At 45.1% G+C, this 14149-nt stretch overlaps 1 protein-coding gene across 1 annotated transcript in view; it reads left to right on the top strand.

Annotated features, from left to right (window-relative positions):
* The first annotated feature begins 3878 nt into the window (after positions 1 to 3878).
* The window catches only part of GRIN2B (glutamate ionotropic receptor NMDA type subunit 2B), a 429133-nt gene continuing 418862 nt past the window's right edge, over positions 3879 to 14149 (top strand). Inside the window, exon 1 of the mRNA XM_059682258.1 lies at positions 3879 to 4012. The gene's annotated coding sequence lies outside the window, so the exon portion shown is untranslated. The remainder of the gene's footprint in view (positions 4013 to 14149) is intronic.

Here is a 14149-nt window from a genome sequence, read left to right as displayed (position 1 = left end):
TTTAAAAAGTGGATTAAAGGTGGACCCTTGAGGGAACTTGGATTCTATTCCCAAGGTCATGGGCATTCCTGGAAGACTCAGGAAAAAGTGTTTCAGGAAACATGGGCCCTTGCTCTCTGCATCCTATGCTCCTCCTGGAATCACTAGAAACCTGCACAGACAGGGCCTTGGGTTGGCTGTTGTGTACCAAGGGGCACAGAAACTTGGGTGATTCTGCAGTTCTCCAAAGAGGTGGAAGAACAGCAGTAGCAGTACCGTTACTGAGATGGACTAATTTTCAGATGAACACTCTATTTGTGTGTGTTTTTTTTAAATTTAAAATAAAAAAAATAAAAAATATTTTTTATTGATTTCAGAGAGGAAGGGAGAGGGAGAGAGAGATAGCAACATTAATGATGAGAGAGAATCATTGATCATCTGCCTCCTGCATGTCCCACACTGGAGATTCGCAACCCGGCATGTGCCCAGACCAGGAATCTAACAGTGACCTCCTGGTTCATAGGCTGATGCTCAACCATTGAGCCATGCCCACTGGGCTGAATTTTAATTTTTATTGGAGAGAGAGAGAGAGAGAGAGAGAGAGAGAGAGAGAGAGAGAGAGAGAGAGAGAGAGAGAGAGAGAGAGAGAGAGAGAGAAAAAAAGAGAGTGGTGGTGGTGAGAGAAACATCAATTTGTTGTTCCACTTATTTATACATTCATTGGTTGCTTTTTGTATGTGGGATCAGGATGGGGTATCAAACCCACAACCTTGGCATATCCAGACAATACTCTAACCAGCTGAGCTACCCAGCCAGAGCTATATTTGTGTTTTTGTGTAATGCTAATGTATCTGTGTGTGTCTTAAAAATTTTGACTCAAAGATTAAGACTAACAAAAACTAGAAAACATGAAAGGATTAGTTCAGATGTATTGTAGCTGCTGTCAGGACTGCAATACACATCTCATGTATCCCAGTTGACTAGGATTGTTACCTGTGTATCTAAATGGCTGCTTCTCAGGTATGTTGATGAGAAACTCATGATGTAACCCATCTGAAAAGGCTCCACCCCTATAATATTCTGGATCTTTGAAGAGACAATGCAGCAACATAAAAATGATGCATGAACAATGATATTAATGTAGACAATAAACAATACTACAGGTGGTGGTAAGTGCTGTTAAAATAGAAAACAGCTTAAGAGGGAGAGAAAGGAATGGATGTTTGCCTTTTATAAGAGGGTGGGGTTGTAAATGTCATGAAATCTAGTTTTATTTAGGGATTATTCATCTGTCTCATCTTTTCAGGTTCTTTAAATAACAGAACGTACTTTAATAAAAAATCCCTAGCTCCTCAAACCTTCACTAGCAGGCGGCAAAGCACCCTTACGATCTGTACCATACAATGTAGCTCTTAATTACATCTGCCTTGCTTTGTTTCCCTTGTTTTAAGCTTCAGCCTCATGTACTCAAAATAGATCTTAAGCTCCTTGAAGGCAAGAACCTGGCTTTAAACTTTAAACACTGGATGTGCGTACGGAGCAAAGGCAGATTTATGGAACATAAAGGGAGTCTTAAATTTAAACTGCAGCTCCGCCTTTGTGATGCTCTGGGCAGCCCAGTGGCAGCCCTCCCGGGCACTGACTCCTCCCCCCACCCCTTAGCAGCCCGTCCTCATTACTGTTCCCACTGAGGCCAGCAGGAGGCGCCACGGCCTCGGGTTAAGCCTTCCTCCCGCTTCCTACCCCATTTCCCCCAGCACCTGAGGTGGGGAAGCTGCCACTGCCAGAGTCTTAGCAATAGGAGTGAGGGGGTGCAGGGGTTTGGGGGTGGGGTGGGGTGGGGGGTGTGGAGAATGAGGACACGTGCGCACACACACACCCTGGGAGCAGAAACATCTTCCATGGCTTCGTGGGTTTCTCTTCCCACCAGAGCCAGTGTGTGAGAGGTAGGTGTGTGTGCGTGTGTGTGTGCGTGCGTGTGTGTGTGTGTGTGTGTGTGTGTGTGTGTGTGTAGAGTGATGGGGGGGGGGGACATGTTTTTGAGTGCGAGACCCTAATCCAGACCAGGCGACCTGTGATCTCGCGCCCTCCTCACCATCCCCGTGATTAATACCCATTTTTCTTACTCTCCCCTCCACCTTCCTCCCTTTCCTCTCCGCTGCTGCCGCGCTTGACTTGCACAGCCTGCCCCCGCCCGCTTCCCCTCCCCCGGCTCCAATCCTCACCAACTGGGATCTCTGCTCCTGCCTCTCTACCTCCCCCCCCCCCCGCCTTTTTTTTTTTTTTTTTTTTTTTTTTTAGAAAGGAAGGTCCCCCACCCCCTTTCAAAACCGCTTCCTTCTGTCTCTTCACCTCTAGGAAATCTCGGGGCTTTGCTCTATCGCAAGTGCTCGCCAGGGTGATTTCTGATCACCCCAACCCGAAGTGCTGGCGTCCGAATGCATTTTCGTCTGCTGTGCAAAGAAGAGCCATGAACTTAAAAACCCTCAAGACGGATTTTTAATCCTGCCTGGTAGGCAAGGAAAACCCTCCATCCCCCGCCACCGGCCACCCCTCTCCCGAGACTCTGCAATCGCCGAGGTGCTCAGAGCCGGTATGTAAGCATTGGCTTTGGAGTCTCTTGTCTTAATTTGGGGGTTTGGGGTGTCGGGAAGATAAAGGGTCGAAGCAGTGGAACCGATAACCAACCTGGTATTAGGTAAAGCTCTACAATCCAGCAGAACCCGGTAATTGCTAATTTGGACGTGGCTTAAACAAAAAAGATTTCTTTTTAGAATGAAAGGGTAGCGCTCCCTGTGGTCTTTTTTGGGGGGGGCGGGGGGAGGGGGTAAACCTTTCACTGAGAGGAGAGGCTGGGCATCGGTGCCCCGGGCCGGAGCCACGCGCCGTGACCATCAGTACAATCGACACGTTGCAGGTGAAGCCCCGCGTGCTGCACATCGGTGCGGCGGCGTGAGTGTGCGCGGGGGGGGGGGGGGGGGGGGGGGGGTGCGAGCGCGCGCGGGGCGCGTGCGCGGCCGGGGGCGTGTGTGTGCGCGCGTGTCAGTGTGCCCCTTCCAAGAAATGCCCAGTGTGCACCCTATGCACAAGCAGAACCCATTCAGCACCAGCCCGGGGTGGGAGGAGGCACTGCTGCTGGAAGCGATGGGCAGAGCGAGACAGACGTGTCAGCAGCAATGCAGATGGGGCTGGGGGCCGCACTCGCTGGCGAGTTAAGTGGGGATGGTGTTCCTGCGTGTGTGTGCGTGTGCGTGTGCGTTGCTATGTGGTACTGCTTCTCCCTCTCTGCCTCCTGCCTTCCCACTTCCCTCCTTCGCTTCCTCCCTCCCGCCCTCTCTCCGCTTCCATTCAGCCTGGCTTTCCCACCTCTCATCCATGCCTGTCCCAGGAATGGTATAGCCAGACCTTTTCTGAATTATTTATAGACCGGTGCCAGCTGTTTTCAATTCCTCTCGTGTGCACTCTGTGGGAAATGCGGGGTTTCCAACCCCATTTTCCTGAAAACGAATTGATATCTTTTTCAGAATGCATTTTTCTCACCCTCCGGGGGACCCTGGAATAAAACCCTCTAACAGCCTCTTTTTCCCCCTTAGGAAGGGGACGCTTTGGGAATGACCATGCTCCGAGGAGGGACAGAGCTGGCCCCCAGCTTCTCTACACACAGCCTCCTCCACTAACGCTCCAAAAATCAAAAAACCGTAATTGCCAGAGGAATCATTTAAAAAAAAAATAGTCCAGCCACCAACCTCACATGCAAAGGGAATAATTACTCTGGATCCTGCATCGTGAGCTGCTCTCCATCCACTGACTTACCTTTGAATTCAATCTTTTTTTTTTTCCCTTTGAATTTGCATCTCTTCAAGACACAAGATTCAAACAAAATTCACGATAAATTGGATTTTAAATTACCTTCCTTTCATTTATCCTTCATCTTTCTTATGTGGATATGCAAGCGAGAAGAGGAGCTTGGACATTCCCAACATGCTCACTCCCTTAATCCGATCGTCTAGAGGTTTGGCTTCTACAAACCAAGGTAAGGCACCTTCTATTGTATTTTCTTCTCACCTGGGGTAAGAGATTCTTTGTTTATCTCTCTTCAAAGCCCTCAAGTGGATTTTTTTTTTTTTTGGAAGAAAAGGTAACACGACGATAAAATAATGCTGGTCTGGGGAGACAGGCTTATTACAAAGGGGGAAAACTCCCATGTCTTTTCTTTTCCTTCCTTATCAAACAGGTTTTGGGTTTTTTGGAGGCAGTGGGGGTGGATGTCTATAGAAACAGAGGATGTTGAATGGCATAAGGGTTTTTCTTTTCTTCTTCTTCTTTTTTTTTTTTATGCAGTCACGACTGGGAAACCTGTGTGATTTTCAAGTTAAATGTCATTTTATTCATCCAGTGCTAAAGCTCTGATTTTATGGGAATCTAGAAATCCCCCCCTTCCCCCCCGGCTTTCCCCCTTGCCACTTCCATGCTTCTCTCTCTATCTCCTGACCCTGTCTTCCAGGGCCTCCTTTCTGTGCCCTTTAAACATGAAGATAATGACTGAGATCACTGTGGTTATTGCCCCGAAGTCCACTTGCTGTCTAAGGGGTTGACATTAGGCCCAGAGATCCTGGGAGGCCTACTGCAGAGGGGCAAGTCTAGGTGGGGAATCCGGATGGTCTAAGATCACCTGGAATTGAAGACTGCTGCAGGTTAAGAGGACTTAAATCTGAAGCTTGGAAAGAAGGAATTCTGTCAATATTCTGCTTTTAATTTGTATTTTTTTCCATGTGCTATTATTTTTGAGCTATAAATTTCTCCTTCTGTCTACACATCTATTTATACCCACACATCCTCCAAGCAAACTGTTACTTCCACACTCTTGCAAAATGGCTATCTTGCAGAGTTCTAAAATGCTGTGCATGTGGAAGGGGTGCAGGATTCGACACGTGAGCCTTTGTGTTAAACAAAGAGATGTGCCGTTTGCATGTGTGAGTCTTGTACCCTCAGAACAGAGTTCATACTTTAATTTTTCCTCCTCTCGTCATTTTTTACGATATGTGAAATGGGGTTTGGCAGTATTTGCATGCACTTGAAAAGAGAAATAGCAGGAGAAATGGAAAAGACTTAGCTAGTGACTCCTCAGCTAGTCACTCATGTAATCCAAGACAACTCCTGAGGAAATCAGAATATCCATGTGCCGAAGGGCCTTGATAGTGAGCTGGCTGCTCCTCTCCTTGGTCCACTGGCTATATATCCCCAAACTCTGAAGGCACCAAATGCAGCACTCGGTCGACATAAAGATCCTCAAAATAATGTAGTAGAATCATTAGCATCAATAATCTTTCTTAAAGTATTCTCGCCCACCCCCCCAAAAATCTTTTTTTTTTGGTATTTTTTTATAACAATACTTAGCATTAATCTGAACTACTGAAGGGGTGTGGGGGAAGTAGCGGAAGGTCCTTGTTTCTCAGCATCACAGTAGAAGATAGTTCTTCATTGTCCAAAAAGGGTGGATGTGATCCAAATGTGCTACTCCCCTGCCCCTGGTTTTATTCCTTTGAACCTTGATTGCTTAACCATTAATCTGTAACCATGGTGTCATCAGAGTGCGAGGGTGGGATCCCGCTTTGAACCATGTTCTTGTCATGTCCACAAATAGCTGAGGTTATCTGATGTGTGCTCACCTTAGAGACACCTGGGCTGGTTCTGCATCTGTTTCTACTCCTTCAAGTGGGAGGATGAACTCTAAAAATTACTTCAAAATACAATAGAGGTATGGGTGAGAAACGCAGCTCCAGGTGTGTTGATCTCATAGGTGCAGGTGGGCAAGGTGAGGTGGGTATCAAAGGACACATGCCCTCTTCTGCATTCTTGGTGCCGACGACAGTGCTTTGCACTGAGTAGGTCTTTCGTCACATTAGTTGGTGATGAGGTTGACAGAAGTCCTTTTGACAGGGTCTCAGCCACATTTGCCTTGGTTGTTAATGAGATGAAGCCAGGTTCTGGGGCAGCATTAGTCAGCCCCAAGACTAGGCAAAGGACAAGAGGTGAAAAGGAGAGGGTGCTGAGGAAGAGGAGGACCAAGAGATGAGAAAGCTACAAAGAGAAAAGAATGGAATTCCTACTGGAAAGGGCTTCTGAGGATCCTAGGAGGAATCCCCACAGGTAGTCTGTACCTTTTCCACACCCAAAGCCATTTTGGGGACCCTGGAGAGGAGGAAGGTGTTCCTGTCCTCCCGAGCAGATTTTGTGTGACTCAGTGGTGTTCTGGGGTGTCTCGGGACCATTGTTCTATCTTTTTTCCTCATAGCACAAAGAGCTAATTGGGTTCTATTTTGTCTTCTCTCCTTCACACGCCCCCTCCCCTACAGTGTGGGTTACAAGGGGAAGAGATGTGGTTGCTGGTGGGAGGGATAGAGAGAACATTTAATATTAATTGAGGAACTTTCAAGATGTACAATTAAGAAAAAAATTAATGGGAAATAAAGATTTCCCAGGAAAGCACGGTTGAGGAGGTTAGATTGGTGATTTCAAGGAAATCAGAACAGCATGGTTGTCTTCTATCTCCGTGTTTCAGGTGTAGCAAAGCAAGGTGGACCGGTGAACACAGAACAGTATGGCCTCTGAGAGGTAGCTGCTAGCATGCAAAGAAAGGGCAGGATGTGTACCCCTGGATTGTGTAATTTCTTCTCTCCTTTGGTTCCATCCCTAGGAAGCCTGCTTGTCTGAAAAGTCTTGCTTTGCCACGATATGTGTGCAATTTATGACAGAGGTGAATGTAGGCAAGAAGAATAATAAGGAAACAAAATGACAGAAGAGGAAAAGGAGGAAAAAATTGTCTCTAGTCACTACTTTGCACACCCAGTGCCTTTCTATTTAGGCTGAGTGAGAAGAGCGACTTCCTCTGGTGAAGGAAGGAACAGCAGGCACCTTGATTTTGTATTCTTGCTTCACCTCCAGAAAGATGGCTTCAGACTGACCATCTTCCTTGACCTTCATGTACATGCACCCAGCCTGTGTGTGGAGAGACAGTGGGCACCTGGGAGGTGGAAACATGGACTGGAATTGTTTGGTGGGATGAGTGGCTCTTGATAGGGAGAAAGGACCCAGCTGATCCAGCCCTTGGCCACATCACCGTAAACTTGGAAAACATTCTCCCATCTCCTCCATGGATATGATGAATTCAGGATGCAGGATTCCCCACTTCATCCCCTATTTTCTTGTTTAAAAACATAAAAATGAAGGTGACATGTCCACTACTACTAACAGGTTAAAGCAAAAATTCCATTAATATTTATGGACTATGAAATACAGAAGGAGTCCGGAGAAAGGAACCATAGCAAACAAATCTGCCTATAGAAGCCAGGGACCAGGAGGGAGCGAGGGTGAAACGTGATTTAAAGGTTGGAAAACTATTGTTCTGAATGATAGTCTTCTCTCCTTAACGGTGAAACCTGGGGCTGACACAACACCTCACCTCCTGTAACTTGCTGGGGTCAGGAGTGAACAAGCTCCTTTTCCTCACTACTACCCTACACCCTCCTTAAGCATTCTAGAAATTTCGTCCTTTCTGTCAACTACATTTCCAGTCTCTGGCACTGTGCATACAATCGGATCTCTGTAGATAAGTATAGATCAAAAGAGTTACTGGTCTAATGAATTGTTTGCATTTATTAAAGAGCATCCCCTCTTTGCAACCACAAGAAGTCTCCAGGGAGAGTAGATTAGCGGTTGAATTGATATTGTCTTTTGGAGGGACGCAGAGCATAGAAGAACTGATGAGGGAGCAGCCATCACTCAAAGGAGGCAGGTTTCTGAGCTTTACCTGTGGCTGTCCATGGTATGTCTGCGGCTATTACACAAGATTCATTAGGTGGATGTGGTCTTGGGGTCCTGTGAACCCAAGAGAGGTGTGTTCAGGAACCTTTGGTTGGTTCCTTATTACTCTCCAACTACCTTATTTCTGTCTTTTCACTTTCTAGTACTTTCAGCTGAAATTGTCAGAGAAGGGACCTAGACAGAGCATATGCTGATCCCTTGTTGAAATCCTCCCTGACTGCCCCAAGCAGAATAATTGCTCTGCCTTCTGTGCACCGCCAGCACCTGTTTGCAGTTAATAGTACACATTATCCTAATTTTGTTAACATGCTCTGTTTCTTTAAGAAGTTTGTGAGCCCCTCAAGGGCAGGTATGGATGTGTTATCAGTTGGAATCATTGCACAGTGACTGGCACATAAAAGATAGTTAAAATATTAAACGAATGGATAAATATTAAATTAGTAGATGATGCTATTTGTTGTTTGTTCTCATGGGTACAAGGACAGTTTGAAGTTATGATGCTAGATGAGATCAACAATATCAGAGCTCTGTGACCCATTAGAAGGCGTGTACTCTGACCTTCTCATTTAACAGATGAAGAAGTCGAGATTCAGGGACATCGAGTTTTCTGCTTATGGTTGTGTAGCTGCTTAGTGTCAGCACTATGTGCACCACATAATTGACTACAGTGATGTGTTGAGGTTCTCCATGGATTTCAAATACCTGCATTAGCACTTCTCAAATTTGATTGTCTATAGGAGTCACCTGGGGACCTTGTTAAACTGTACATTCTGATTCAGGTGGCTGACGTGGTACCCAAGATTCTGGATTTCTGGCAATCTCCCAGGTGGCTGGAGCATGCATTACAGGCCTATATCATTCCTGCACCTAATTCCATATCATGCTTAACATTGGCAGTTCCACATATATATTCTACTTTTGGGACTTCCAGCATTATCTGCTTTGTTCTTAAAAGTAAAAAGAGAAAAATCAGAAAGGAACCTATGTATTTACGATTACCCCTCTCCTTTCTACAATCACTCCCCCACCATGTCCATCTTTTGCCTCTTTCCCTTCCATCCTCTCCTCATTCTTATTATGGCCCTTCTCATAACTGATGATTTCCTCCTGCTTCTGGGCTTATCTATTTATTGTCTCTTAGTTTCTTTTCTTTTACATTATCTTTTTTTAAAACTTTATTTTATGCCTTTTTTTTCTGCTCAATTATTTAACAAACGTTTATTAAGAACCAATATTTGTCAAAGACTGTGTTATGAAAAAGAATTAACTCTGGTCTGTACTTGGCGGCAGCTCATGACTTAATGAGGGAGAGGTGGAAACTGGGGAGAATGAGGTGGGCTTCATGGAGGGGTTGACAGTTAAACTGTATCTTAAGAATAAATGTGAATTTTGCAGAAAGAGAGAATGGTCATTTCAGGAGGACAGAGAGCAGGGGGAGAGGTGTGCTGGTCTCCCTTGCTTCCTTTAACTTGGGGAGAAGAGTGACACGGGAAAGGACAGGTTCCTTTAATAGGAATTTCAGATTCCAGATGCTGAGGCAGAGAATAAAGTCAGGGTCTTCTTAAAAGGAGAGGGAAGAGGCTCTGCTTTCTGCTTTAGCTTTAGTGATGCTACCCTTAATGACTCCTCACCCTGTTTATTAGGCTTGCCTCTAGAATGAACAAATGACACAGTTTTCATTTTAGACCACTGGATTGCTACTGACTTTGTTGATGGGTATTAGAAAGAAAGGGACAGCTGCTACTGGGTGTGTAGCCAAGGAGAGAGCTGGATCCTAGCCCAAGCCAAGCTACTCAGAATGAAGGACCAGCTTAGCCCCATGTGTTTCTAGAGTGGCGAGCCACTCAGACCCTCGCTGCTTTTTTTTTTAATGGCAAGGGGAGTGACAGAAGAAGAGGGGCTCAATTATTCCCAGGGTATTCACAGAATTCTTCCTGGTAGCCTTTTTTTTAGATGGCCTGATGTTTCAGAAGTATTCTTCATGGGGATGCTCAAGTCTAGAGATGATGAAAAGAAAGCGTAACCACTACTTGATTAAACGGTAGCCTTGGTGCCTAAGGGAAGAAGGGTTTGAAATCCACGTTCCTCTAAATGTTATTTGTATCATTTTCTGCTCTCCATCCTTCCCCTTTTCCCCTATACTTTTACCATTTCTCTGCACACTGTGGTTTATATTCATTTTATTAGCAAAAGGAACCTAAGTTTGGCCTGAAGACTTTTTAAAGATCCACATATATGAAGAGAGTATCTTGGGTATTAAGATATGTGGATTAGCAAATGCCGCTACTGGCTGACTTGAAGGACATTTATTCCAAGGTGATGTTAGGGGCAGGGTGGCGGAGGCAAAGGGACAAGGCTGTGCCTAGAGGTTGAGCAGAAGGGAGAGAAGGAGGAGCAAAGCCAGACCTGAGGGAGTGGCAGACCTGGAAAGAGAGAGGCTACAGGCTTTGACCCTGCTTGGAACCCATTTTTGTAAGCAGTAGACAGCTTCCTAAATGAGGACAATTTAAGGTTTAGAAGGGGTGGGCAAACTTTTTCACTCGAGGGCCACAATGGGTTCTTAAACTGGACAGGAGGGCCGGAACAAAAGCATGGATGGAGTGTTTGTGTGAACTAATATAAATTCAGAGTAAACATCATTACATAAAAGGGTACGGTCTTTTTTTTTTTTTTTTAGTTTTATTCATCCGTACTTTGCCCACGGCTGGTTTAGACCTATTAACTCACCTGACTCCTAAAAGCCAAACTGTGTTCTCCACGTGCCATCCTCCACCACTTTGCTTGTTGCCTCACTCAGAGCATGCATTTCCTTCTTCAGAAAGAAATTCGGGTTTAAATTTCTCATTAATCTTTATTTAAGATTGTATAAAGCCCCTATCAGGGCTTCAACTGGTTAGAATTTCTTAGGAAATCGCATCTTATTATTATTTTTGGGAGAGAATTTGGACCTAAAAACAGTGGCTGGATGAAAGCGCCACATTGTTAAAGTAGGGGAGGAGACTCTGAGAAGAAACCTGAAGCTTAGGTGATGCCACAGTCCTTTCCCCAAAGCTAATTGTACTCTGAAAATGCCGAGAGGTTCTGAAGCAAAGCTCCCACCTTCTGGGGGGTCTTAGATTGGTCACTCAGCTATCATGGTAACTTGTGTCTTTGGGTTATAGATCAGTGTATTCTGTGCGCATCCAAATACACAACACATGCACCCCACACACTATGGATGTGTGTGGATGTGGATGTTTGTGTAGTCACTTACCTACCAAGTACAGTAGCCAGAAGTAATCTTAAATGCATTAAATGTGTTTGTACAATTTAAGTACAGTAATTCATGTGGTGTGTGTGTGTGTGTGTGTGAGGGAGGGAGGGAGGGAGGGAGGGAGGGAGGGAGGGAGGGGGGAGAGAGGGAGAGAGAGAGAGAGAGAGAGAGAGAGGATAATAAGAATATCAATGCTGCCCTGACCCAGTTTGGCTCAGTGGATAGAGTGTTGGCCTGCGAACTGAAGGGTCCCAGGTTCGATTCCAGTCAAGGGCATGTACCTTGGTTGCAGGCACATTCCCAGTAGGGAGTGTGCAGGAGGCAGCTGATCGATGTTTCTCTCTCATCGATGTTTCCAACTCTCTATCTCTCTCCCTTCCTCTCTGTAAAAAAATCAATAAAATATATTTTTAAAAAAAGAATATCAATGCTGACAGGCACCTTGAAGATTATTCTCTTTCGCAAACATCATTTGAAAGCTGCGAAAACAGTTCCGAGCTTAGCCACATGGTCTAAATCTACATACATGTGTCAGAGCCACGTCCGCTGAACCTCCCAGCCACAGCCCTGCCCCACGAGTGCCCGTGGAATGCATGTCCCTGACATCAGCCAGGATGGGGGTGTGCTCCTCCACATGTCTTCAGAGCCCAGGCTACCCCGGTGATATGTAATGTGTCTTTAACAATGTTCGGTTTTCCAGGGTAGCCAGGAGCTGCCTCTCTGATAATGGAGGAGGTGGTGGTCTGGTCTTGGCAGTCAGAAGCTTCTTTGTTTCTGCTTGTGTTATTTTACTTTGTGACCATATGCATGCATGGATGGTGGGCCTTGATTTTCTCGTTTCTGAGATAGGCAGGTGAAAGCAGTGCTCCTTCCCCAAGTTCAGTGACAAAAATCACCTGCAGAACTTCAGCAAAAATACACCCCCCGCTAAATGACAGTAGCAACAACTAAAACAATGATGTCTTTGCCCAGGCTGTACCCCAAACAGTTAAATTAAAACCTCTCGGGGAGGGATCCAGGCAGTGGTCATTTAGAAATTCCCCAGGGGATTCTAATGTGTGGCCATATTCGAGAACTGCTGGGCAAGATGATTGACAAGGCACCTATTAGCCCTAAACATCATGCAGTCCTAGCATTTGAACATGTAGAGCAAGACCCTCTCACTGTTAAACTGTTACATGACTAACAGTGGGTCCCTGAGCGGGAGGTCAGAGGAATTGGAATATGAGGGGATTCAGTGGATGGAGTGCACACAAGGTTGGAACCGGTGTTGAATGAAGAGCAGAGCTGAGTTTGCCCTGTTCCTGAGCTCCATCAACACTCACACAGGCCTGGTGTTGAAGGTTAGGAAAATCAGGGACTCCTTTCCTTGACAGCCTGGAGACAGGTGTGGCTATGAAACAGGGCGAGTAGCCCTCGGTTCTGCAAACATCCTCTGTTCTTAGTCTTTCCTGAGGGCACCCATTTCTTGTTTTGGAGAGGAAGCCTCATTTCACCCCTTTGTAACACTGAAAATGTGGGAAGACTATTAATAAATGGGGCTGGTAAGCAGACCCTGATTGACTGGTGAGGGGTGTGGATGGTGCAATTATCTTAGTGCTGGTAGGGATTCACTAACCATGTTACCCTCCCTCTCAGTGCCTGAGGTGGAATATTAAAGGCTCGAAGAGGAGGAAGAGGGTAGGAGGCATTAAGCTTCGTTCTTTTCTGACTGTAACTTTAATCACTGATTATTAGGCTGGCCGGGTTAGTCATTTTCTCATATCCTTCCTTTTTGGCTCCCTCCCTTCCCCATTTTTTAAAATAAACATGAACCCAAATGTACAGAGGTGAGAAAAAAAATCAGTTATGGATCTGTGTTCTCTTAAGAAGACAAATCATAAGAAAGTAAAAATACTAGCTCTTTTTTGGACATCTGCTAATAGCAGTTGGAAAAAGGAAAGAAAGGTTATGAGTGTGGTTTGGGCTCGCACTGGTGTTTGGTAGGATATGCAGAGGTGTGAGGCACTAAATATTTAGGAGAAACCTAGGAAGTGTATTCATTGATTTGAGTTTCCAAATATCTTAGTTGGCCCCAGAGGAGGAAGAATTGCATAAGAAATCCTACCCTGACCAGATATCAGCACTCAGATTTAGAAGGTTTCCTTGGGTGGGAGAACATTGACCCCGTGGTTTTTTGAAGAAAAAAAAATACTGGATGTGTTTCCTTAGAGACTGCATATATAAGAGAAGTAATTTGTTTGTTGATTAACTTGTCATTTTTCCATGTGAACAAAATTCATCGTTATGTCACTTTATGTCCTCAGTGCTTAGCAGAACGCTCTCTGCATATGGGCAGTGCTCAGAAAATGCTGGTTGTTGATAAAGATGATAATGGAAATGAATGTGCATATAGGATAAACTGGACATATTTATGCCTTTTATATTTCCACTTCTTTGCCATCTAAATACCTCTTTTTTGTTAACCCTCACTGAGGATTTTTTCCATTGATTTTTGGAGAGAGTGAAAGGGAGGGCGAGAGACACACAGAGAGAAACCTCTGTGTGAGAGCGATACAATGATTGGCTGCCTCCTGCACAACTGAGTTATGTGTCCATTGACCGGAATTGAACCTGGAAGCCTTCAGTCCACGGTCCAATGCTCTAACCACTGAGCGACTGGCCAGGGCTAAACACCTACTGATGCTTTGGCTGAATTTTACTAGAGTTGAAGTGGTGAGAGTATCTTTAGTGCTAGCTATAGGCTGGCAGAATTAAAATATACCCATTTCTTAGTGTCTCACTTCTTTGAGCTTCATTTTACATTGTGTTCAAAAAGGGTATTTCTTCAAAAGCTCTCATTCATTACTAATTGTGTTTTTCTCATTCCCTTCAAATTCCTTGTAAATACTGGTCATTCCTCAAGGTCCATTCATCTCAAAGACTGTCTCACCCACAAAGTCTTGCTTGATCTTCTCAAGCAGAAATAAGCCCCCTCAAGTTATTCGTCCATATACTGTTTTCACTTTACCTTTGTTTGTAGCACTTCCCTGATCCTGACTTTTGGGACAGATTCTTTAAGGGCTTTTATCTTGTATTCCCCAATCACCTTCA

This window comes from Myotis daubentonii, chromosome 2 (assembly GCF_963259705.1).
Source record: "Myotis daubentonii chromosome 2, mMyoDau2.1, whole genome shotgun sequence".
Lineage (NCBI taxonomy): Eukaryota > Metazoa > Chordata > Mammalia > Chiroptera > Vespertilionidae > Myotis > Myotis daubentonii.
Note: the sequence above shows the minus strand (reverse complement) of the source record. Positions and strands in the feature narration are given on the sequence as shown.